The following is a 23,954-nucleotide window of genomic DNA, read 5'->3' on the forward strand; positions in this document are numbered from 1 at the left end:
ATCTACTGCTAGACCCGGGGACCGGAGGAACTTACCATGTGCGCGTGCGTCCTCCTCCTCCTCGATGCTCCGCTCCTCCGTCCCTATGGGCGCGCGCACAGGACGTCAGTGACGTCCCTGCGTGCCCTACCTCCCGGCGGCTCCTGCATTTTAAAAGTTAACGCGGGGCCGCAGAAAAGTAACCGGGACGAATGTGACGGGGGCCCCCTGTGGGCTGCTCAGTGGCGGAGCCCCCACCTGGATCTGCCACTGAGCACTCGCAGGGGGCCCCCTGGGGGATGGGGGCCCTGGGCAATTGCCCGGATTGCCCCGCCCTAATGCCGGCCCTGCCCTCAATAATACCACAAACATACACCAGCCCTGATCTGGCTGCAGATAGCATTAGTTCCACAGTTTTTGCACAATGGGTTAACATGTTGCAGAAAAACTCACAGAGGAGGAATTATACAAAGTGGCACACAGTGTTTTTCTATTTTTTTTTTTATGTGTACTAGCACCATAATTGACATTGTGCCCTGCACCATGTAATAAATTTGGTGCGCATTAGCAACAGAGAAAAAAGGTGTACAAAAATAGTTTACCCACACCAGCAATGCTAAACTGCCCCAAGCTTTTTAGATAGGTTCTGCACGTCGTATTTGAATAAACATCAAACAAAATCATATTTTGTGTTCAATTTGGCATGTGTTTTGCTGTCAATAGTTTTTATATTATTTATGTTTAAATAATAAATGTCAGTGTTTTTTTCTTAGTTTGTGTTGGGACTTTTAATTTTGTTTTTTCTTTAATGTATATTATATATTATTTAATTTTATACATTTTTTAAATTTTTTAAAGTTTAAATGATAAATGTCAGAATTTTTTTCAGTGTGTGTTGCTCCCTATAATTTTTCTTTTCTTTTTTGATTTATATTGTAATTATTTATTTAAGTGCAGTAATGAATCAGAATTGGGTAATATATATATATATATATATATATATATATATATATATATATACTTTTATTATAGTAGTTCAAATGAAAGGAAAAATAATATATACTCTAAAGATTAAAAATAGGCATAGAAAATGTGGTGGGTCAGCTTTTCCTATCATACTGCGCCTCCACAGTGGAAAACAAAATGTGCACCACAGTACCCCACATGTACTACGTTGCATATTTCCTTTGAAAACAGTGGGATGCATGTTGCATGCATTTTTTATACAATACACATGAAAAATACACGTGAATACAGGGCTGCGTCTACATAGCCATTTTGTTCATGCAGTTGAAGGTTGTATCATAGTGTCACATGTCATGTGACTTTGTCTCCTGTTGGAATGACTAAAGCTTCTCTCCTGGTTCTGAGACACACAACAAATGATATGTAGCAGAGCTGAGTCTGTCATTTAGGACACCTGATTATGATACCATGGAAGATTTTTTTATTAGGAATAAAGAAAAGTTACAACAATGCGCCAAAGATCAGATTTAATAAAATTCAGCTCTGCTACATCTGTATAAAACAAAATGATGTCAACGTGTGGTGGATATTTCTCACATCCACAGGTTATTCCACTGTCTGCTGGATGGGGATTGTGGTCTCCTGATCTCATTACAAGAAGGAGATCAGGTTACCTCTTTGCCAGTCTCCCAAGCATGGCAGCCACTTGTACACTTAGGCTATTCAACTGGAAAATGAGCGTAGCTTGAAATAGCTCCTTTATTATATTATTTATAAATAAAATAGTTTGACACAGGTGAATTATGTTCCTGTCCTCCATGGTGCTGATACTATTGGGTTTATGCCACATTCCTCAGCACCTTCATACAGTAGATGGCTGAAAAGGGGAAATAACCTTCAGTATGTATATGTAGAACATTCAGTATGTATATGTATATGTAAAACATTCAGTATGTATATGTAGAACATTCAGTATGTATATGTAGAACATTCAGTATGTATATGTAGAACATTCAGTATGTATATGTAGAACATTCAGTATGTATATGTAGAACATTCAGTATGTATATGTAGAACATTCAGTATGTATATGTAGAACATTCAGTATGTATATGTAGAACATTCCGTATGTATATGTAGAACATTCAGTACGTATATGTAGAACATTCCGTATGTATATGTAGAACATTCCGTATGTATATGTAGAACATTCAGTATGTATATGTAGAACATTCAGTATGTATATGTAGAACATTCCGTATGTATATGTAGAACATTCCGTATGTATATGTAGAACATTCAGTACGTATATGTAGAACATTCCGTATGTATATGTAGAACATTCCGTATGTATATGTAGAACATTCAGTATGTATATGTAGAACATTCAGTATGTGTACGTATATGAAAATGATGAGAAAAAGCTGAAAACCTCTATTTCTTCATCCAGAGCCTGCTACGTACTCTCCTCCCTGACATCTTGACATACGTGTACTGTATATTAAAGGGGTACTCCACTGGCCAGCGTTGGGAACAAAATATTCCGAACGCTGTTTTCGCGCTGCGAGTGTCGGCCACTGCCCTCGTGACGTCATGGCCACACCCCCTCCATGCAAGCCTATGGGAAGGGGTGTGATAGCTGTCACACCCCCTGTCATAGACTTGCATGGAGGGTGCATGGCCATGACATCACAAGGGAGCGTGGCCGACTCCGTAGCATGAAAACAGCATTCGGAATATTTAGTTCCGAATGCTGGCCAGTGGAGTAGCCCTTTAAATTTTAAAGACATGGCTACCTATCTTTGCTATCTATCTAGCGGTATAAGTGTGTAAGTCCAACCCCCTGCGATCAGATACTTATCCCCTATCCTGTAAATCCTAAAGAAAGAAGGAATGGTTGTTAGGGACCGCTATATCTTTCCCCAAGGTACATGTCATATGTGGATGCCAGGTTTCAGGAATCGCATATCCCATCCAGGGAAAGCTGGGTAAAAAATGGGTAATCCTGGAAATCTGAGGCTGGTAAAAGGTTAGGCTTACTAAGGGTGCGTTCACACGGAGTAATTCAAGAGGAATTTACTCGAGTAATTCCTCTTGAATTCTCCGCTCTAAATGAATGCACATCTCCTCTGCCCATTGACTTCAATGTTATTTCTGCTGGCCTGTTCACACTGCGGAAATTCTGCTAGCGGAATTCCAACGCTGAATTCCGTTTCGCTTGAAGAGAGAACATGTTCATTCTTCAAGCAGAATCCGCTAGCAGAAATCAATTGAAGTCGATGGTAAAAAAAAATTCCGCCCGACATAGTTTTTGCGCTGAATTTGCGCGCAATTTGCGTGGAATTTGCGTTGAATTCATGCGGCATTCGCACGTAAATGGCTGAAAAACCCTTCAATTCTTTCTCCCCCATTTCTGTGCGCAATTCCGCACGCAATTCCGCGCAAATTGCGTGTGAATTCTGTGCGAATTCCACACGAATTTCCAGCAAATTTTGCCCGAAAATAAAATTCTTTTTTCCGCCCGTAAATTTTTCGACGTGAATTACTCTCATTTACTCCGTGTGAACGCACCCTAAAGGTGTAACCAAGTCTTCACTGAGAGGCTGTAAGGAACCTGAGGAGGAGTACACCCCTAAAAAAGGGGACATTTTGTGTTAGGACTGGACAAGCAGAATTTATTTTGTATTTTTTTGTTCCTGAAGTTTGTGTTTGTATTAGTTTTGTTACTGAAAAATAAAAACAGCAAAAGCCCTGTGAACATGTTACTTCTGTGTCCCTGTCTCATTATAAAACAATACTATACTAAACAAATACCAAAGTATTTAAAAAAATGAATGGGGTACTCCGGTGGAAAACAATTGGTGCAACTGGTGCTAGAAAGTTATGCAGATTTGCAAATTACTTCTATCTAAAAATATTAACCCCTTCATGACCCAGGGTTTTTGCATATTTTGCACTTACCTTTAAAAAACCATAACTCTTTCAATTTTGCACCTAAAAATCCATATGGTTGGTTATTTTTTTGCGCCACCAATTCTACTTTGTAATGACATCAGTAATTTTACCCAAAAATCTACAGCGAAACGGAAAAAAAAATCATTGTGAGACAAAATTGAAGAAAAAACACCATTTTGTAAATTTTGGGGGCTTCCGTTTCTGCGCAGTACATTTTTCGGTAAAAATGACACCTTATCTTTATTCTGTAGGTCCATATGGTTAAAATTATACCCTACTTATATAGGTTTGATTTTGTCGTACTTCTGGAAAAAATCATAACTACATGCATGAAAATTTATACGTTTAAAATTATCATTCTAACCCCTATAACTTTTTTTTATTTTACTGCGTATGGGGCGGTATGAGGTCTCATTTTTTGCGTCGTGATCTGAAGTTTTTAGCGGTCCCATTTTTGTAATGATCAGACTTTTTGATCGCTTTTTATTCATTTTTTCATGATATAAAAAGTGACCAAAAATACGCTATTTTGGACTTTGGAATTTTTTTGCGTGTACGCCATTGACCATGTGGTTTAATTAACGATATATTTTTATAAATCGGACATTTCTGCACGCGGCGATACCACATATGTTTATTTTTATTTCCACTGTTTTTTTTTTAAATGGGAAAAGGGGGGTGATTCAAACTTTTATTAGGGAAGGGGTTAAATGATCTTTATTCAGTTTTTTTTCACTTTTTTTTTGCAGTGTTATAGCTCCCATAGGGACCTATAACACTGCACACACTGATCTCTTACATTGATCACTGGTTTCTAATAGGAAACCAGTGATCGAGGATTCTGCCGCTTGACTGCTCATGCCTGGATCTCAGGCACTGAGCAGTCATTCGGCGATCGGACAGCGAGGAGGCAGGTAGGGGCCCTCCAGCTGTCCTGTAAGCTGTTCGGGATGCCGTGATTTCACCGCGGCTATCCCGAACAGCTCCCTGAGCTAACCAGCATTAGTTTACTTTCCCTTTAGACGCGGCGTTCAACTTTGAACGCCGCATCTAAAGGGTTAATAGCACGCGGCACCGTGATCACTGCCGCGCGCTATTAGCCACGGGTCCCGGCCGTTGCTAGGTGCCGGGCCCGACCCGCTATGATGCGGAGCCACGGTGTGGCCCTGCGTTATAGAATGGGAGTCGACCCATGACGTACATGTATGTCATGGGTCGGGAAGGGGTTAATCCTTCCAGTACTTATCAGCTGCTGTATACTCCTGCGGAAATTGTTTTCTTTTTGAATTTCTTTTCTGTCTGCCCACAGTGCTCTTTGCTGACACCTGTTTATGTCAGGAACTGTCCAACACAGGAGAAAATCCCCATAGCAAACCTATCCGGCCCCGGACAGTTCCTGACATGGACAGAGGTGCCTGTGGTCAGACTGAAAAGAAAGAAATTAAAAAAGAAAAGAACTTCCTGTGGGGAATACAGCAGCTGATAAGTACTGAAAGGATTAAGATTTTTAAATAGAAGCAATTTACAAATCTGTATAACTTTCTGGCACCAGTTGATTTAAAAAAAAAAAAAAAATCACCGGAGTACCCCTTTAAAGACAGTTCAGCACAAGTACCGAATACACCTAATGTCAGGGCTTACATTACATTGACTGCATACCTATAGGGTAACATGAAAACAAAATCCATGGCAGGATATTTAACCCCATGTGCTCCCTGTGAATACCATTCTGAACACTGGGAACAGTATGCTGCGGCATAAGAAATTCAGATAATAGGGGCAGCTGAGAAAAGTTCCTGTTTAGAAGTAGAGGAAATTACATGTGTGATTCCAGGTTGCTAGGCAAGTTGCTAAAAATACCAAGCTATGTAAGACATGAAGCTATGGAAGACATGAAGGTGTTAAATACACTGTAAACTCACCTACAGAGGTCTCACGAAGCATCAGTATATAAGCCAGTAACATGCTGCCCTCTCATGGAAGTTGTGAGAATAAGGGAGTGCAGCATTTTTTGTTTGTGAAATCTGAAATCATCTTGTAAATCACATGACACTTATATCTCTGGAACATTCTATGCATTCTTCTCTGCAGGTCATAGAAACATTATAGCCTAAAACAAACTTGTTATCTCCTTCTGAAAAACAGTGAAGAGCTACTTGGACATAAGGCATTAATGATTTAGGCCTGGTGTTCAAAAAGTTTGAAATAATAGTGAAAATAATAATAATAATAATATAATAATAATAATATACAGGCGTAATGGGGGGGGGGGGGGGGACGGGAGAACAAATAACCTATTTTCTTCACAATAGCTGCATGACATACTTAGTTCTGGAGGTTGGACCAAAAATGATACAATAATGGCATATGTTATCATTGAGCTATCTATCTATCTATCTATCTATATATATATAAAACTCATGTGTGTGTATGTATGTATGTCTGTGTGTGTGTATGTATGTGCGTATGTTCCAGCATCACATCCAAACGGCTAAAGATATTAACATGAAACTTGGCGCACATGTTACTTATATGTCAACAACAAACATAGGATAGGTAATTTAACCCTTACTCACCCCCATTTGCCAGGGGCGGGGCTTATGTTTAAAGTCCTATACAAGTCAATGGGAAATATGTTACTGTATAACTTCCAAATGGCTGGAGATATTTTGATAATACTTGGTCACATGTTACTTATATGTCAACAACTAACATAGGATAGGTGATTTAACCCTTACTCACCCCCATTGCCAGGGGCGGGGTTTATGTTTAAAGTCCCATACAAGTCTATGGGAAATATATGTTACTGCATAACTTCCAAACGGCTGGAGATATTTCGATAATACTTGGTCACATGTTACTTATATGTCCACTTAAAATATAGGATAGTTAATTTAACCCTTAAATACCCCCATTTGTGAGGGTCAGGGTTTTTGTGTAAAGTCCCATGCAAATCAATGGGAAATGTATGTTCCCACATAACTTCCGTACGGCTGGAGATATTTCAATACCTGGTATACATTATGGGTCGGGATAGGAGGACGGGATAGGAGGACGGGATTGAAGGACGGGATAGGAGGACGGGATAGGAGGACGGGATGTGAGGACGGGATAGGAGGGCCGGGATAGGAGGACGGGATGTGAGGATGGGATAGGAGGACAGGATAGGAGGATGGGATAGGAGGACGGGATAGGAGGACGGGATGTGAGGACGGGATGTGAGGATGGGATGTGAGGTCGAGATATGATGACAGGATAGGAGGTCAGGATGTGAGGACAGGATATGGGGTTGGGATATGACAGCAATATATGAGGACGGGATATGAAGTCAAAAGCTTCCTCCTTTGTTTATTTTCCTCCCCAACAAGGATTAGGAAGGAAAAACCGGGCAACGCCGGGTACTCAGCTAGTTATTTTATAAGATGGGAATATTCCAGAATATGTCAAGCCGCAGTACCACTATAATTTCAGACATGTCAGCTTCATCTTTACACAAATTACCTTTATCTTGCAATTCAATATACAATTGTGATGTCCCAGCACCAATGGTGGTCCTGTGGGCTGCGGATCTCTTAGGACATGCCTGCAGGCTGCAGCACAGGCGTTGGGCCCACTAAGAGACTGCTGTATTTCAAATTTTCAAGCACTTTATCATACGTTTTATTATGTTTCTCATATGCACTGTAAGATATGTTATTTTGTTTATGTGTGTTGTACCTTTAAGAGCAGAGAAGCAGTGTAAACCAGGTGAACCTGCCTGTCCAATGGGAACCCTTAAATTGTACAGTATAAAGTGTTGTGGGGGAGGAGTTGCCCCAGTTGGAGTCTAGTCTAAATTCGGTGCTAATCACTGATGTATGCTGGGCCACGGTGTGGAAAGGAGGTGAAGTTGTGTGGAGAACTCTGAGGAAAGCCTAAGAAAAGGTTTCCTCTAAAGTCTACCAGCCATTCTGGGTGTTCCCCCATGCAGCGGAAAGTCAAGCCCTGGCGGAAAAAGTAATAAGGCCTTGTCAGAACCCTAGCCAGTGTGGAGAATAGTCAATCTTTTATCTCAAGTCAGTATTATGAATCAAGTGGGTAAAAAGCACCATAAGTCCCAGCAAGGCAACAGGGCTCCCAACGGTTACACTGAACCCCTTCCACTCTGCTTCATACTGTAATAACATCTGCAACCTTCTCAGACAGTTATTCGTAACCCGACGTTGTTGTGTTTTTTTTTACTCCCATGTCTGGCCCAGGAGAAGCTGTCTCCACCTCAGACCATGTATAGGCTAACGGTGCCCTGACGTCACAAAGTGATAAGGAATCCTTGCACCCCTGTGTCACCACACAATATGATACTCACTTGTGACTAGTGCTTCCAAGAGTCCTGTGGGATTTTCATGGTCCGTTGTTTCAATTCCACTAACCTACTCTATTGTTCTTGGATGTACAGACTCTCTAGGCCTCAGGGTGGTCAGTGTCTCTGCTTGGCTAAGGGCAACCAGTCTTTTGCTATCCACAAACCTTGTGGTTATGATGTCACAAGCTTTTCCCACTCGGATATTCTGCCATTCTTCTCTGCAATTCCTCTCAAGCACTGTCAGGTTGGAAGTGGACAGTCAGTGGAAGCCATTTTTATTTCTCTGTATAGATGTTCAATTGGGTTCAAGTCTACGGTGTCCATTTTAGGACATCGTCAGTCGTCAGATGTAACTCCGTCCTTCGTCAGGTGAAATGGCGTCCCGCCTCCTCCCTGGGGCCAATCTCCGCTAGGCATCAGCTGCAACTCCCTTCTTTGTCATCCTAAAGTCTCTCATCCGAAACTCCGTCATCCCTCAGACGAAAAACTTTCCTGCCTGGTAGCAGAACCGAGTCAGTGTTGGCTCTCTGCTATATGGGTTCTGCTGTACACGCTATTCAATGTCGGCTCTGCTATACAGACTCTGTAGCACATGTAGTGTCTGTAATACACACGTGCAAGTTTCACAGTTTCGACTCTGCTATACATGCTGTGCAGCATCGGCTCTGCTTTACAGCAGAAAGTTGCGTCTGAGGGAGAATCGTCTGAGGCATGAGGGACGAGGGAGTTTTGGATGAGGGAGGATGGAGTGGTGGCTGAAGGATGACGGTGATTGGTGTGAGGGAGGAGGCGGGACGCCGTTTCATATGACGCAGGACGGAATTGTGGCTGACGACTGACGGCGATTTGTCCGAAGGAGGAGGCGGGACGCCGTTTCACCTGACGGAGGATGGAGTTACGTCTGACGATGTCCTAAAATGGACACCGTACAAGTCAGTGCTCTTGCTCGGCCACTCAAGGAGATTCAAAAATTGTCCCTAAGCCATTTCTGTCTTGACTGTGTGCTTAGGGTAATTAGGGGAGATTTATCAAAACTAGAGCAAAAGTTGCTAAGTTGCCCATAGCAACCAATCAGATTGCTTCTTTCATTTCTGAAAAGACCTCTAAAAAAATTAAAGAAGCAATCTGATTAGTTGCTATGAACAACTCACCAACTTTTCCACTGGACAGGTTTTGATAAATCTCCCCCATTGCCTTGGTGGAAGGTGAACCTTCGGCCCAGTCTGAGGTCCAGAGCACTCTGAATTAGGTTTTATTAAGAATATCTCTCTACTTTGCTGCATTCAGCTGCCACCACCTAAATTATTTAGAAAACACACATGATAAAAAAAGTCAGAAGAACATTTTTTTTCTTTTTGTTTAGTTTTTATTTTGTAATTTTTTTAACTTTATTTTATGTGAAATATTTTTATGGATCCATAATAGAAGTTTTTTTTTTTTACAGAAAAGCTGGTAACTGGAATCAACCCTTTTTTCTGTGAAGGTGATCAACAGTGCCGGGTTTCCTCCAGACATGACGCTTAGAATTGAGGACAGAAAGTTAAAGGGAAACTCCGGTGGAAACAAATGGTAAACAAATGTTTTCAAATCAACTGAAGTTAAACAGATTTGTAAAAATCCTAATCCTTCCAGTACTTATCAGCTGCTGTATACCACAGAGAAAATTGTGCAGTTATTACCAGTCTGACCACAGTGCTCTCTGCTGACACCCCTGTCCGTGTCAGGAACTGTCCAGATTAGAAGCAAATCCCCAAAGAAAACCTATCCTGCTCTGGACAGTTCCTGACACAAACAGAGATGTCAACAGAGAGCACTGTGGTCAAACTGGAAAGAATTGCACAATTTTCTCTGTAGTATATCTGTAGTATATAGCATCTGATAAGTACTGGAAGGGTTAAAAATTTTAAATAGAAGTCATTTACAAATATTATATATATATATATATATATATATATATATATATATATATATGTATAAACCTACAACTAGCACCCAATAAGAATCCAGAAATATAAAGTCATGAAAATACTTTATTTGGAACATTTCAATATACACAATATAGGACCCACCCAATTAAAACAACTCACCCTTAAAAATAAACCCCACAAAAATAGACAGGGGATAGCTCATCTCTAGACCCTAGCATACATGAAAGAATCACAAAAATAGCAAGGTCAAAGAAAATAATGTGGTCATGTGTCATTACCTAAGGTAGTCATACTGGGTCCTGTAAGATCACTATGCCCCCGCCGCCGCCTCAACACGTGTTTCGTATTCTTCCTCAGTTTTGCTTACGTGTGATTTATTTATCAAGGTCGTGCGACTATGTGATAAATAGGTCGTATGTAAGCAAAAGTAAGTAAATAAATTGTCATATAAAAGCCAAACGTTTAAAAAGAATGATAAATCTCCTTCATATTCATTATAGTTAAATTGTATGAGGAAAAACACACAAGAGCATTGTTCAATAAACCCTTTAGCTCTCTCAGTTTCAAGAAAGTTGCTCAGCGTCTCTGCATGAGTTTGATGGCAAAAATGGCACTGGACCCAGAGAAGAACATCTGATACTATTGTAATTTCATTACCAGGACAGTGACCGGAAAGATGGAAAAACAAGCTGGCAGAGTCTCATGGCTGGAAACACAAACCCAATTGATTTAAAGTAACAAAGCCACTTTGGAGCAATGTTGTCTCGACTCGAGAGGACACCAGAGACTAGCTGTGCATCAACCCACAAACAGATTACAGAAGTTTCTTACAAGGAACGAGAACACAGACGATGATTTATTAGACTTACATTAAAAGGTATGTGGGTGTGTTTTATGTACACTTTAAAGTTAGAGCTGCTAAATTGTCTCTAAATAAAGTGTATTTAACCCCTACAGGACCTATGACGTAACGTTACGTCCCGACACCCTGGGTCTTAACCCCTTAAGGACTGGGGTTTTTTCCGTTTTTGCATTTTCATTTTTTGCTCCTTGCCTTTAAAAAATCATAACTCTTTCAATTTTGCACCTAAAACTCCATATGAGGGCTTATTTTTTTGCGCCACCAATTCTACTTTGTAATGACGTCAGTCATTGTGCCCAAAAATCTACGGTGAAATGGAAAAAAAATCATTGTGAGACAAAATTGCAAAACAAAACGCAGTTTTGTAACTTTTGGGGGCTTCCGTTTCTACGCAGTACATTTTTCGGTAAAAATGACACCTGATATTTATTCTGTAGGTCCATACGGTTAAAATGATACCCTACTTATATAGGTTTGATTTTGTCGTACTTCTGGAAAAATCATAACTTCATGCAGGAAAATTAATATGTTTAAAATTGTCATTTCTGACCCCTACAACTTTTTTATTTTTCCGTGTATCGGGAGGTATGAGGGCTAATTTTTTGCGCCGTGATCTGAAGTTTTTAACGGTACCATTTTTGCATTGATAGGACTTATTGTTTTTTATTTTTTTTTATTTATTGCTTTTTATTCATTTTTTCATGATATATAAAGTGACCAAAAATGCACTATTTTGGACTTTGGAACTTTTTTGCGTGCACGCCATTGACCGTGGGGTTTAATTAACTATATATTTTTATAATTTGGACATTTCCGCACGCGGCGATACCATATATGTTTATTTTTATTTTTTTTACACAGTTTTTTTTTTATGGGAAAAGGGGGGTGATTCAAACTTTTAATAGGGAAGGAGTTAAATGATATTTATTCACTTTTTTTTTTTTCACTTTGTTTTTGCAGTGTTATAGCTCCCATAGGGTCCTATAACACTGCACACACTGATCTTTCACATTGATCACTGGTTTCTCATAAGAAACCAGTGATCGATGATTCTGCCGCTTGACTGCTCATGCCTGGATCTCAAGCACTGAGCAGTCATTCGGCGATCGGACAGCGAGGAGGCAGGTAGGGACCCTCCTGCTGTCCTGTAAGCTGTTCGGGATGCCGTGATTTCGCCGCGGCTATCCCGAACAGCCCACTGAGCTAACCGGCATGGTTTCAGTTTCACTTTAGACGCGGCGTTCAACTTTGAACACCGCGTCTAAAGGGTTAATAGCGCGCGGCACAGCGATCAATGCTTAAGGGGTTAAGGACCAAGGACGTACAGTTACGTCATGGGCAGTTCTGGTCCCCGCCATGCGCCGGGCGGGGATCGGACCGGGATGCCTGCTGAAATCATTCAGCAGGCATCCCATGCAAATGCCCAGGGGGGGTCATAAGACCCCCCCATGTCGGCGATCGCCGCAAATCGCATGTGAATTTACACATGCGATTTGCGGCTATTCCGGCGATGCGGGTCACGTGTGACCCGCTGACCCGGAGATACAAGGTGATCGGGGGTGTATGATACACCCCCTATCACACTCTGTATCTATGGGGAGGTGGCAATTTCGCCACCCCTCCAGGATCGCTGCTATTGGCTGGACGATCGTCCAGCCAATAGCAGCCGGCAGGGGAGGAGTTAACAGCATCCTCCTGCAGCTCCCGCGGCTGGCTGGGTTCAGTCAGCGGTCAGAGCTGCTGGAGGAAGCTGGGGACCCCCCCTCTGCTGAGATCGGAGCCCCCAGAGAAGAAAAGAAGCCCCCCATAGATCAGGGAAAGCATACAGCCCAGGGAAAGGTAGGGTAAATAGTAAAAAATAAAGCTAAAAAAAGTTTTTTAAAAATTCCCCCCCCCTGACCCCCTAATAGGTCCCCAAGGGTCTTCTGCAGTTTTTCAGTGTGACTATTAGGGGTTCAGGGCGCTGCATTAGCCCCCCCCATTTTTTGGGGGGCTGCAGCATTTTTTCCCCCCCATATAACCGTTATATATATAGTATACACCAAGCACACACACAGTACATAAAACACACACACACACACTAACCCCCCCCCCCCCCCACCACCGCCCTCGCCACCATAGAAAAAGGCGATGGCTCGCCGGGCATTTTCGGTAGCGGAGGCATACGCTTTTCTTGCCTCCGACTCTGAATCTGTCAGTGAGGACGATGAAGATCCAACATTTCTGTGTTCTTCATCGTCCTCCTCATCATCTAGTAGTGATGATGAGCCCCCTGCACGGCAGCGGAGACGCCGCCAGGCGAGGCCACGCACCCCCCATGATAGTGGCCCAGTGGCCGGCACTAGTGCGAGTGATGATGCCGCTCGTACAAGGAGTCCGACCCCCCAGACAAGTTTACCAGAGCCCCCTTCTGGTGAACCTGTCTGGAGACCCCCAGAGGGTTATCAGCCATGGGTTCCGGAGTTTGTTGGCGACTCCAGAATCCGGATTAACAATTCTGGATTCACTGAAATTGACTATTTCAGTTATTTTTTCAGTGACAGTTTTGTCAATCACATGGTGGAGCAGACGAATCTGTACGCCAGGCAGTTCATCGCCCTCCACCCTGATTCTTTTTTGGCCAGTGATCCAGCAGAAATTAGGACATTTTGGGGCCTCTTGTTGCATAAGCCCAGTGTCAGACAGTACTGGAGTGGGGACATCCTATACCAGACCTCGCTTTACAGTATGGTAATGACACGGAGGCGGTTCGAGGCCATTTGGAAATGCCTGCATTATGCAGATAATGAGGCATGTCCACCCCGAGGTGATCCCGCCTATGACCGGCTTTACAAAGTGAGGCCGGTCATCGATCACTTAGGGGCCAAATTTTTGGAGTCCTATGTACCCCTCAGGGAGCTCTTGGTTGATGAGTCTCTTATCAGTTTTAAGGGGAGACTCATCTTCTGCCAGTATATTCCCTCAAAGCGGGCGCGGCATGGCGTGAACCTCTATAAACTTTGTGAGAGTACCTCCGGGTATACTCTCAAGTTTAGAGTGTATGAGGGACGAGATTCCCGTATTGAACCCCCAGATTGTTCCCCCACTCTGGGTGTTAGCGGGAAAATCATTTGGGAGCTTGTGCACCCATTGCTGGATAAGGGTTACCACGTGTAGGTGGACAAGTTTTATACCAGCATCCCTCTGTTCACATCCCTTGCCGCCAGATCCACGTCCGCTTGTGGGACCGTGCGGAAAAACCAGAGAGGCCTCCCTCTAAATTTTGTTAAGGCACCTATTCCCAAGGGTGAGTCCCGTGCTCTTGCCCATGAAAACCTGTTGCTGGTAAAGTATAAGGATAAGAGGGATGTCCTTATGCTGACCACTATTCATGGCAACGGCAGCTCACCTGTCCCTGGGCGAGGTATCACAACACCGGTCCTCAAGCCCGATTGTATTCTGGACTACAATCGGTATATGGGGGGAGTTGATCTTTCTGATCAAGTCCTCAAGCCATATAACGCCATACGGAAAACACGGGTATGGTACAAGAAAGTTGCGGTCTACATGGTACAGGTTGACATGTACAACTCTTTTGTACTGTCCCAGTACGCTGGCAACACAGGGACATTCCTCCAGTTCCAAGAAGTCCTAAAGGTCCTGATCTTTGGCGACCGGGAAAGAGCAGGCCGGACTTCCCAAGGAACTGAAGTAATAGGTGCCAGGATCGTCCCAGGCCAACACTTTCCAGGTGAGGTCCCCCACACTGGAAAGAAGGGACGAGCCCAGAAAAGATGCAGAGTGTGTTACAAGATGGGGATTCGGAAGGACACCACCACTCAATGTGACACTTGCCCAGATAATCCGGGCCTCTGCATTAAGGATTGCTTCAGGGAGTATCACACTTCCATGGAGTTCTAAATTTTCCCTCTTCATTTTAATTTTCCACAATTTGACCCAAATGTACCAAGTCCATAGTACCTTCCAAGTTTTAACCCCATAAAACCACTAAATTGCACAAAAAAATATTTAATCCAAAAAAAAAAAAAAAAACTGATAAGACCTATGGGGGTATTTTATTTTTTTTTTTATAAAAAATGGGTCATGGGTCACTGAGTCACTATCATCGGGGACTTTTTATGTTGCCTCAAATGCGCAGTGCTCTCTCTCCACCTGAGCGGGGTGCACATTTGAGGCAACAAGTTAGGGATGGCCACACATATCACATTCCAGAATGATGATTCAGAGCATAGGGTTTGGGGCGGGCATATTTTTTTGTTTTGGCTATGCTCTGGGTCATCATTCTGGGAACATAATCTGTTTTATAATTTTATGTCCCACTATACCCCATTTTAGTTACTTAGTGTACCCCAGTTATTTACCCAATGTAATGCCCCTTGAGGGGGGGTCCCACTGTTCTGGCTCCATAGGAGAAAGCCAAAGCTCAAGGACCCTGACTGATCTCCGGCACCTCTGAGACCGGTGTGCACGCTGTTTACGCCCAGACTTGAGGTATGTCCTTTCTCCAAAGAAATGTATTTACACATTTACAATGACATTTTCTCCTTTTATCACTTGTGAAAATGAAAAATTTTAGGTAACTCCAGCATTTTAGTGTAAAAAAATCAAATTTTTCATTTTCACATCCCACTTCATGAATATTTATCAAACACCTGTGGGGTGTTAAGGCTCTCTGTACCCCTTGTTATGTTCCTTGAGAGGTGCAAAATTGCCAAATTTGTATGTTTTGTATTTGTATGTTTCCAAAATTGTATGCCATGTGTCTTTTTTGCTTTCCTGGCACCATAGGGACTTCCTAAATGTGACATGTCCCCACCCATTTCAGCAAAATTTGCAAATGTGACTCCTTCTCTTCTGAGCATTGTAGCGCTCCCGTAGTGCATTTGTCGTCCACTTATGGGGTACTTCCATGCTCAGAAGAGATGGGGTTACAAATTTTGGGGGGTATTTTCTGCTATTAACCCTTGCAAAAATGTGAAATTGGGGCGAATCACACATTTTAGTGAAACATTTTTTTTTTTACATATGCAAAAGTCGTGAAACCCCTGTGGGGTATTAAGGCTCACTTTATTCCTTGTTATGTTCCTCAAGGGGTCTAGTTTCCAAAATGGTATGCCATGTGTTTTTTTTTTTGCTGTTCTGGCACCATAGGGGCTTCCTAAATGAGACATGCCCCCCGAGCAAAATTTGCTCTCAAAAAGCCAAATATGACTCCCTCTCTTCTGAGCATTGTAGTTCGCCCCTAGTGCACTTCAGGTCAACTTATGGGGTACCTCCATACTCAGAAGAGATGGGGTTACAAATTTTGGGGGGATTTTCTGCTATTAACCCTTGCAAAAATGTGAAATTTGGGGGGAAACACACATTTTAGTTGAAAAAAAATTTTTTTTTTTTACATATGCAAAAGTCATGAAACCCCTATGGGGTATTAAGGCTCACTTTATTCCTTGTTACGTTCCTCAAAGGGTCTAGTTTCCAAAATGGTATGCCATGTGTTTTTTTTGCTGTTCTGGCACCATAGGGGCTTCCTAAATGAGACATGCCCCCCGAGCAAAATTTGCTCTCAAAAAGCCAAATATGACTCCTTCTCTTCTGATCATTGTAGTTCGCCCGTAGTGCACTTCAGGTAAACTTACGGGGTACCTCCATACTCAGAAGAGATGGGGTTACAAATTTTGGGGGGGTATTTTCTGCTATTAACCCATGCAAAAATGTGAAATTTGGGGGGGAAACACACATTTTAGTGAAAATTATTATTTTTTTTTACATATGCAAAAGTCGTGAAAGCCCTGTGGGGTATTAAGGCTCACTTTATTCCTTGTTACGTTCCTCAAGGGGTCTAGTTTCCAAAATGGTATGCCATGTGTTTTTTTTTTTTTGCTGTTCTGGCACCATAGGGGCTTCCTAAATGAGACATGCCCCCCGAGCAAAATTAGCTCTCAAAAAGCCAAATATGACTCCTTCTCTTCTGAGCATTGTAGTTCGCCCCTAGTGCACTTCAGGTCAACTTATGGGGTACCTCCATACTCAGAAGAGATGGGGTTACAAATTTTGGGGGGATTTTCTGCTATTAACCCTTGCAAAAATGTGAAATTTGGGGGGGAAACACACATTTTAGTGAAAATTATTATTTTTTTTTACATATGCAAAAGTCGTGAAACTCCTGTGGGGTATTAAGGCTCACTTAATTCCTTGTTACGTTCCTCACGGGGTCTAGTTTCCAAAATGGTATGCCATGTGTTTTTTCTGTTCTGGCACCATAGGGGCTTCCTAAAGGTGACATGCCCCCCAAAAACCATTTCAGAAAAACTTACTCTCCAAAATCCCCTTGTCGCTCCTTCGCTTCTGAACCCTCTACTGCGCCCGCCGAACACTTTACATAGACATATGAGGTATGTGCTTAGTCGAGAGAAATTCGGCTACAAATACAAGTATACATTTTCTCCTTTTACCCCTTGTAAAAATTAAAAAATTGGGTCTACAAGAACATGCGAGTGTAAAAAATGAAGATTGTGAATTTTCTCCCTCACTTTGCTGCTATTCCTGTGAAACACCTAAAGGGTTAAAACGCTGACTGAATGTCATTTTGAATACTTTTGGGGGGTGCAGTTTTTATAATGGGGTCTTTTATGCGGTATTTCTAATATGAAAACCCTTCAAATCCACTTCAAACCTGAACTGGTCCCTGAAAAATAGTGAGTTTGAAAATTTTGTGAAAAATTTGAAAATTGCTGCAGAACTTTGAAGCCCTCTGGTGTCTTCCAAAAGTAAAAACATGTCAACTTTATGATGCAAACATAAAGTAGACATATTGGAAATGTGCATAAAAAAAATAAAAATATTTGGAATATCCATTTTCCTTACAATTTTCAATTTTTTCATAACATTTTGGGATTTTTCACCAAGAAAGGATGCAAGTATCGACAAAAATTTACCACCATGTTAAAGTAAAATATGTCACGAAAAAACAATCTCGGAATCAGAATGATCACTAAAAGCATTCCAGAGTTATTAATGTTTAAAATTACAGTGGTCAGATGTTCAAAAAACGCTCTGGTCCTAAGGTGTAAAATGGCCTGGTCCTTAACCCCTTAAGGACTCAGCCCATTTTGGCCTTAAGGACTCAGACAATTTAATTTTTACGTTTTCATTTTTTCCTCCTCGCCTTCTAAAAATCATAACTCTTTTATATTTTCATCCACAGACTAGTATGAGGGCTTGTTTTTTGCGCGACCAGTTGTCCTTTGTAATGACATCACTTATTATATCATAAAATGTATGGCGCAACCAAAAAACACTATTTTTGTGGGGAAATTAAAACGAAAAACGCAATTTTGCTAATTTTGGAAGGTTTTGTTTTCACGCCGTACAATTTATGGTAAAAATGACGTGTGTTCTTTATTCTGAGGGTCAATACGATTAAAATGATACCCATTATTATATACTTTTATATTATTGTTGCGCTTAAAAAAAATCACAAACTTTTAAACCAAATTAGTACGTTTATAATCCCTTTATTTTGATGACCTATAACTTTTTTATTTTTCCGTATAAGTGGCGGTATGGGGGCTCATTTTTTGTGCCATGATCTGTACTTTTTTTTTATACCACATTTGCATATAAAAAACTTTTAATATATTTTTTATAATTTTTTTTAAATAAACTGTATTAAAAAAGTAGGAATTTTGGACTTTTTTTATTTTTTTTTTGTTCACGCCGTTCACCGTATGGGATCATTAACATTTTATTTTAATAGTTCGGACATTTACGCATGCGGCGATACCAAATATGTCTATAAAAAATGTTTTTTACGCTTTTTGGGGGTAAAATAGGAAAAAACGGACGTTTTACTTTTTTATTGGGGGAGGGGATTTTTCACTTTTTTTTTACTTTTACTTTTACATTTTTTTACATTTTTTTTTACACTTGAATAGTCCCCATAGGGGACTATTCATAGCAATACCATGATTGCTAATACTGATCTGTTCTATGTATAGGACATAGAACAGATCAGTATTATCGGTCATCTCCTGCTCTGGTCTGCTCGATCACAGACCAGAGCAGGAGACGCCGGGAGCCGCACGGAGGAAGGAGAGGGGACCTCCGTGCGGCGTTATGAATGATCGGATCCCCGCAGCAGCGCAGCGAGCGATCCGATCGTTCATTTAAATCGCGAACTGCCGCAGATGCCGGGATCTGTATTGATCCCGGCACCTGAGGGGTTAATGGCAGACACCCGCGAGATCGCGGGCGTCGGCCATTGCCGGCGGGTCCCTGGCTGCGATCAGCAGCCGGGATCAGCCGCGCATGACACGGGCATCGCTCCGATGCCCGCGGTTATGCTTAGGACGTAAATGTACGTCCTGGTGCGTTAAGTACCACCTCACCAGGACGTACATTTACGTCCTGCGTCCTTAAGGAGTTAAAGGGGTACTTTACTGTTCCGAATGATGTTTTGGCGCTGCGGGGGTAGGCCATGCCCCTTGTGACATCGCGGTCACGTCCCCTCAATGCAAGTCTATGGGAGGGGGCGTGCCAGCGTCACGCCCCCTCCCATAGAATTGCATTGAGGGTGTGTGGCCATTATGTCACGAGGGGGTGGCCGACCCCCGCAGCCCCAAAAACAGCATTCGGAACATTTACTTCCGAATGCTGGCCAGTGGAGTACCCCTTTAAATGAGTAAGAATACTCAACTGACTTCATCTGGACATGACCTTATAGGCACAGAAATGGAGCAGACCCTAAGGCTGTTAGACATTGGTCCTAACATAGACATGCCTTCTGAATCTATAGGCCACACTTCCAAAACCACCACTTGGATAAATACATTTTTAATAGTAATTACATAATTACATAGTACCTGACAGTGCCCCTATGATATATGCCATAAAATTCTCCAAATCTATTCGGCAGCAGAACAATGCATTGGCCCAGATTTATCAAACTGTGTGAGAGAAAAAGTGGGGAGATTTTTCCATAGCAACCAATCACAGCTCAGCTTTCACTTTACATGTTCCGGACAGTTCCTTTACATGGACAGAGGTGTCAGCAGAGAGCACTGTGAAAGAAAATGCAAAAAGAAAAGAACTTCCTGTGGATCATACAGCAGCTAATAAGTACTGGAAGGATTAAGATTTTTTAATAGAAGTCATTTTGTAAATGTTTAACTTTCTGGCACCAGTTGATTTAAAAAAATAAATAAAAATGTTTTCCCGGGGAGTACCCCTTCAATGTTTTAGCAAGATGTACAACAAGTTTTTGATTCGGACAGTGCTTATATAAGAACTGTTTTCAGCATAAAGAAGAACAAGGAGTCCTGAAAGTGATAATATGGCCCTTACATAATCTTTAACATCATGGAGTCTGTCTGAGATTACAGTGATGCCTCAACTTACAATGGCCTCAACATACAATATTTTCAACATACAATGCTATGGACAGTCCAGATCTGTGAAACCTGTCAATGACTCTAAGAACTGACCAATCAGAATGGGCATTCATTGGTAAAACCCCATGTATTCTTAAAGTGCATTCACTGACTGGCTGTCTGGTAGCGCCTCCTACAGTACAGGGAGGTATTACATGTTCTGTACTACTCTTTACCTGTGCCAGGGTTAGTTGCTCCAGGTGGGGGCAGCTCCATTTTATTTAGGACACTGTGTACTGTATAGGACCCTGAAGAAGCTCCTGTCCTCTATATATAGAAAAGAAAAAACACAAAAGCGCTCCTATGTGCAGGACTCAGGATTACATATGATTGTAATGAGTAGAAATCGGTTATGCTAACCTTGTACGGTTGTGCAGAAATAAGGCACAACACTCATGAAGGCATAGGTGATGTTCTGGCTGCTGCAGGCTTCCCACGCCAGTTGGCGTGTAAGGGTACGTTCCCACACAGCGTATTTTGCTGCGTATTTGCTGCGTATTTGGTGCTGCGTATTTTCCTACCCATTGACTTCAACAGAGAAAATAAAATACGCAGCAGCAAATACGCAGCAAATACGCCGTGTGGGAATGTACCCTAACAGAGGACAAAACAGGATTCACAGACAGTATGGAAGGTCTCCCCGCGCTTGCCGGTAGTCGATGCCTGACATCGACTACCGGCAAGCGCGGGGAGACCTTCCATACTGTCTGTGAATCCCGTTTTGTCCTGTCCTCTACATAGACCAGTGATTACAGCTCCCAGCAGATCTTTCTTACTTTTATATGTAAGGATTTGCTTTATCTCTATTAGTCATCTAATTATTTTTCTTTAATCCTCACTTTTTCCCATTTTTGGATGACATTTTGGTGGCTTCAGAACCAATTACCAGGTTTCCGTAGAGTTATGGTCTCAACATAAAATGGTTTCAACATACAATGGTCGTCGTGGAAACAATTAATATTGTAACTTGAGGCACCACTGTACATGAAGGGGCAGAAGAATTCGACAAAGCCTACTTACACAGAAGAGATGTTTTGAAGTCACACCAAATATGGATTTGATTTAGATTTTTCTTCTGTTCATTTACTTTGCATTTTGTTCGTTGGTAAAAATAAACTATTAACACTTTTGTTTTCAAAGCATTTTTTTTTTTTTTTTACACATGCCTAAAACTTTTGCACACTACTGTAATACCAGCCATAGAGCATACTGTACATTATACGTGCTTTAAGCAGTGGAGAGAATGAGAAAGACTGTAAAATTGTACAATAAAAGAACAATTGATATACTGTATAACCCTACATCTCCCTGACTTACATGATGGTAGGACTATATCCACAGTGCAGATAAAGAATAAGAGTATATTCATATACACGGTGTATGCTGCAGATTTGATGTAAACGGCAGAAAAAACATCCGCAAAACAAAATACGGCTTTTTTTTTTTTATAACCTTTGTAAACATGTCCTTAGCTGTGTTTTTTATATGTTCGTGCCAAATGCAACTCCAGCAGTAGCACCTATTTACAGTGATCCCTCAACTTACAATGGCCTCAATATACAATAGTTTCAACATACAATGGTCTTTTCTGGACCATTGTAACTTGAAACCAGACTCAACATACAATGGTACAGACAGGCCAGATCTGTGAAACGTGTCACAACTGGAGGAACTGACCAATCAGAATGGGCATTTTACTGGTAAATCACCTGTATAACTGAAGTACAAGCACTGAATGGCTGTCTGGTAGCGCCCCCTACAGTCCAGGGAGGAACTACAAGTTCTGTACTACTCCTTACCTGTGCCAGGGTTAGCTGCTCCTTTGGACACAAAGTAAGGGTGGCTCCATTTGGGACACCATATATACTGTATAGGACCCTGAAGAAGCTCCTGTCCTCAACAAAAACCATTGTTTCCCAACCAGGGTGCCTCCAGCTGTTGCAAAATTACAACTCCCAGCATGCCCGGACAGCCAACGGCTGTCCGGGCATGCTGAGAGTTGTAGTTTTGCCACATCTGGAGTCACCCTGGTTCGGAAACACTGACATAGACAGTGATTTACAGCTCCCAGTAGCTATTTCTTACTTTTATATGTAAGGATTTGCTTTATTTGTATTAGTTATCTACAAATTTTTCTTTAATCCTTACTTTTTCCTATTTTTGGATAAAATGTTGGTGGCTTCAGAACCAATTACCAGGTTTCCATAGAGTTATGGTCTCAACATACAATGGTTTCAACATACAATGGTCGTCCCGGAACCAATTAATATTGTAACTTGAGGGACCACTGTACCTGTTTTTATTTATCAGTATTAGACGCCAAAGTCTCTTTAAAAAGCTAAAAAAAAATGAAAGCTATCCCCCCACCCACTGTCTACTTGACGATGCCCTTTTATAGCGGCATACATCCAATGGCTACTATACTAAGATGTTAAACAGGCAATAAACGCTCCTATTTCTTTTAGAAAAAGGCGTTGTAATGGGACTCCTAGAAAAAAACGAAAAAAATAAAAATAAAATGAATCTTTTTACTAATCTTACTTGTGAATTATTTTAGGAAATACAATGAAGTAAAAGCAATTATATAATAATAGAGGTTGTGGGTTTAGTGGTGGTGTCTTAGCATTAACAGACGGTGGAAGGGATTAAGCTTAAGATCAAAGCAGCTTGTATTGAAGTGGTCGCCGCCGGTCTCATGCTTATCACCAAACACAGTTCATTACCTCTTAGCTGTACAGAAGGCGGACATGTGCACTTCTTCACCTGGATTCAACTTTTATGGTGCTGTTGTTTCATGGCAACCACACAGAAACTTTTGTCCTTAAAGATAACAGCAGCTTGAATATTTACTCGTTTTCATGCAAAAAGAGGAAACTGATTGTATGGAAAAGCTGGTTGACAACTGATAACCCCTATGGGAGTCATAGTGACAAGCACAAAAGCAGTCACCCAACTTTCCTAGACATTTTGCAAGAAACCATTTAGGTTTACCTCTAGTTGCGGTCTTACACCTAGCAATTTAACAATATTCCTTGTTAGGATATATGAATGTCATAGAGTCTTGTTAGGGACCCCTCTAAATTAGTGAGTAGGGAGCCACATCAAATAGTGTCTCTCTCACCGTAGGACTTTTTTTTTTTATAGTGTCATGCATTGCAGTAACTGTTCTGCCATGTCATCATCTGCTTTTATGTTTTGTTTTGTTTTTTTATAAAAGAATATTCTGCATTCTGCTATCGAGAGGATGCATTCTACCTAGAGGGGTGTTGGAACTCATCCACAATTTGGTTTATTACATGTATTATACATCACTACCGCTAACACTGGATTTACATTGTTCCAATACCTTTGGACTGAATATTTTATGGTGCCACATGAAAGTTTTAATCTGAATTTCTAATTTCTCAATAATTTGACTGACATACTGATTGAGCATAACCAGCCTTCAACAAGCACCCATACTACAGGGGGGCAAAAACGTATTTAGTCAGCCA

General features: G+C 41.5%; 1 protein-coding gene across 4 annotated transcripts in view; it reads right to left on the bottom strand.

Annotated features, from left to right (window-relative positions):
• Positions 1–23,954, bottom strand: part of FAM107A (family with sequence similarity 107 member A) — a 219,807-nt gene that overhangs the window by 167,308 nt on the left and 28,545 nt on the right. The window contains exon 1 of one of the 4 annotated variants that reach the window (XM_056524487.1): positions 19,894–19,914. The exons of 1 other annotated variant lie outside the window; for it this stretch is intronic. The gene's annotated coding sequence lies outside the window, so the exon portion shown is untranslated. Of the gene's footprint in view, positions 1–8,245; positions 8,263–8,309; positions 8,327–19,893; positions 19,915–23,954 lie in introns of those variants that run through there. 2 more of the 4 variants (XM_056524486.1, XM_056524485.1) reach the window with 2 other exon arrangements.

The sequence above is a fragment of the Hyla sarda genome, chromosome 6 (assembly GCF_029499605.1).
Source record: "Hyla sarda isolate aHylSar1 chromosome 6, aHylSar1.hap1, whole genome shotgun sequence".
Lineage (NCBI taxonomy): Eukaryota > Metazoa > Chordata > Amphibia > Anura > Hylidae > Hyla > Hyla sarda.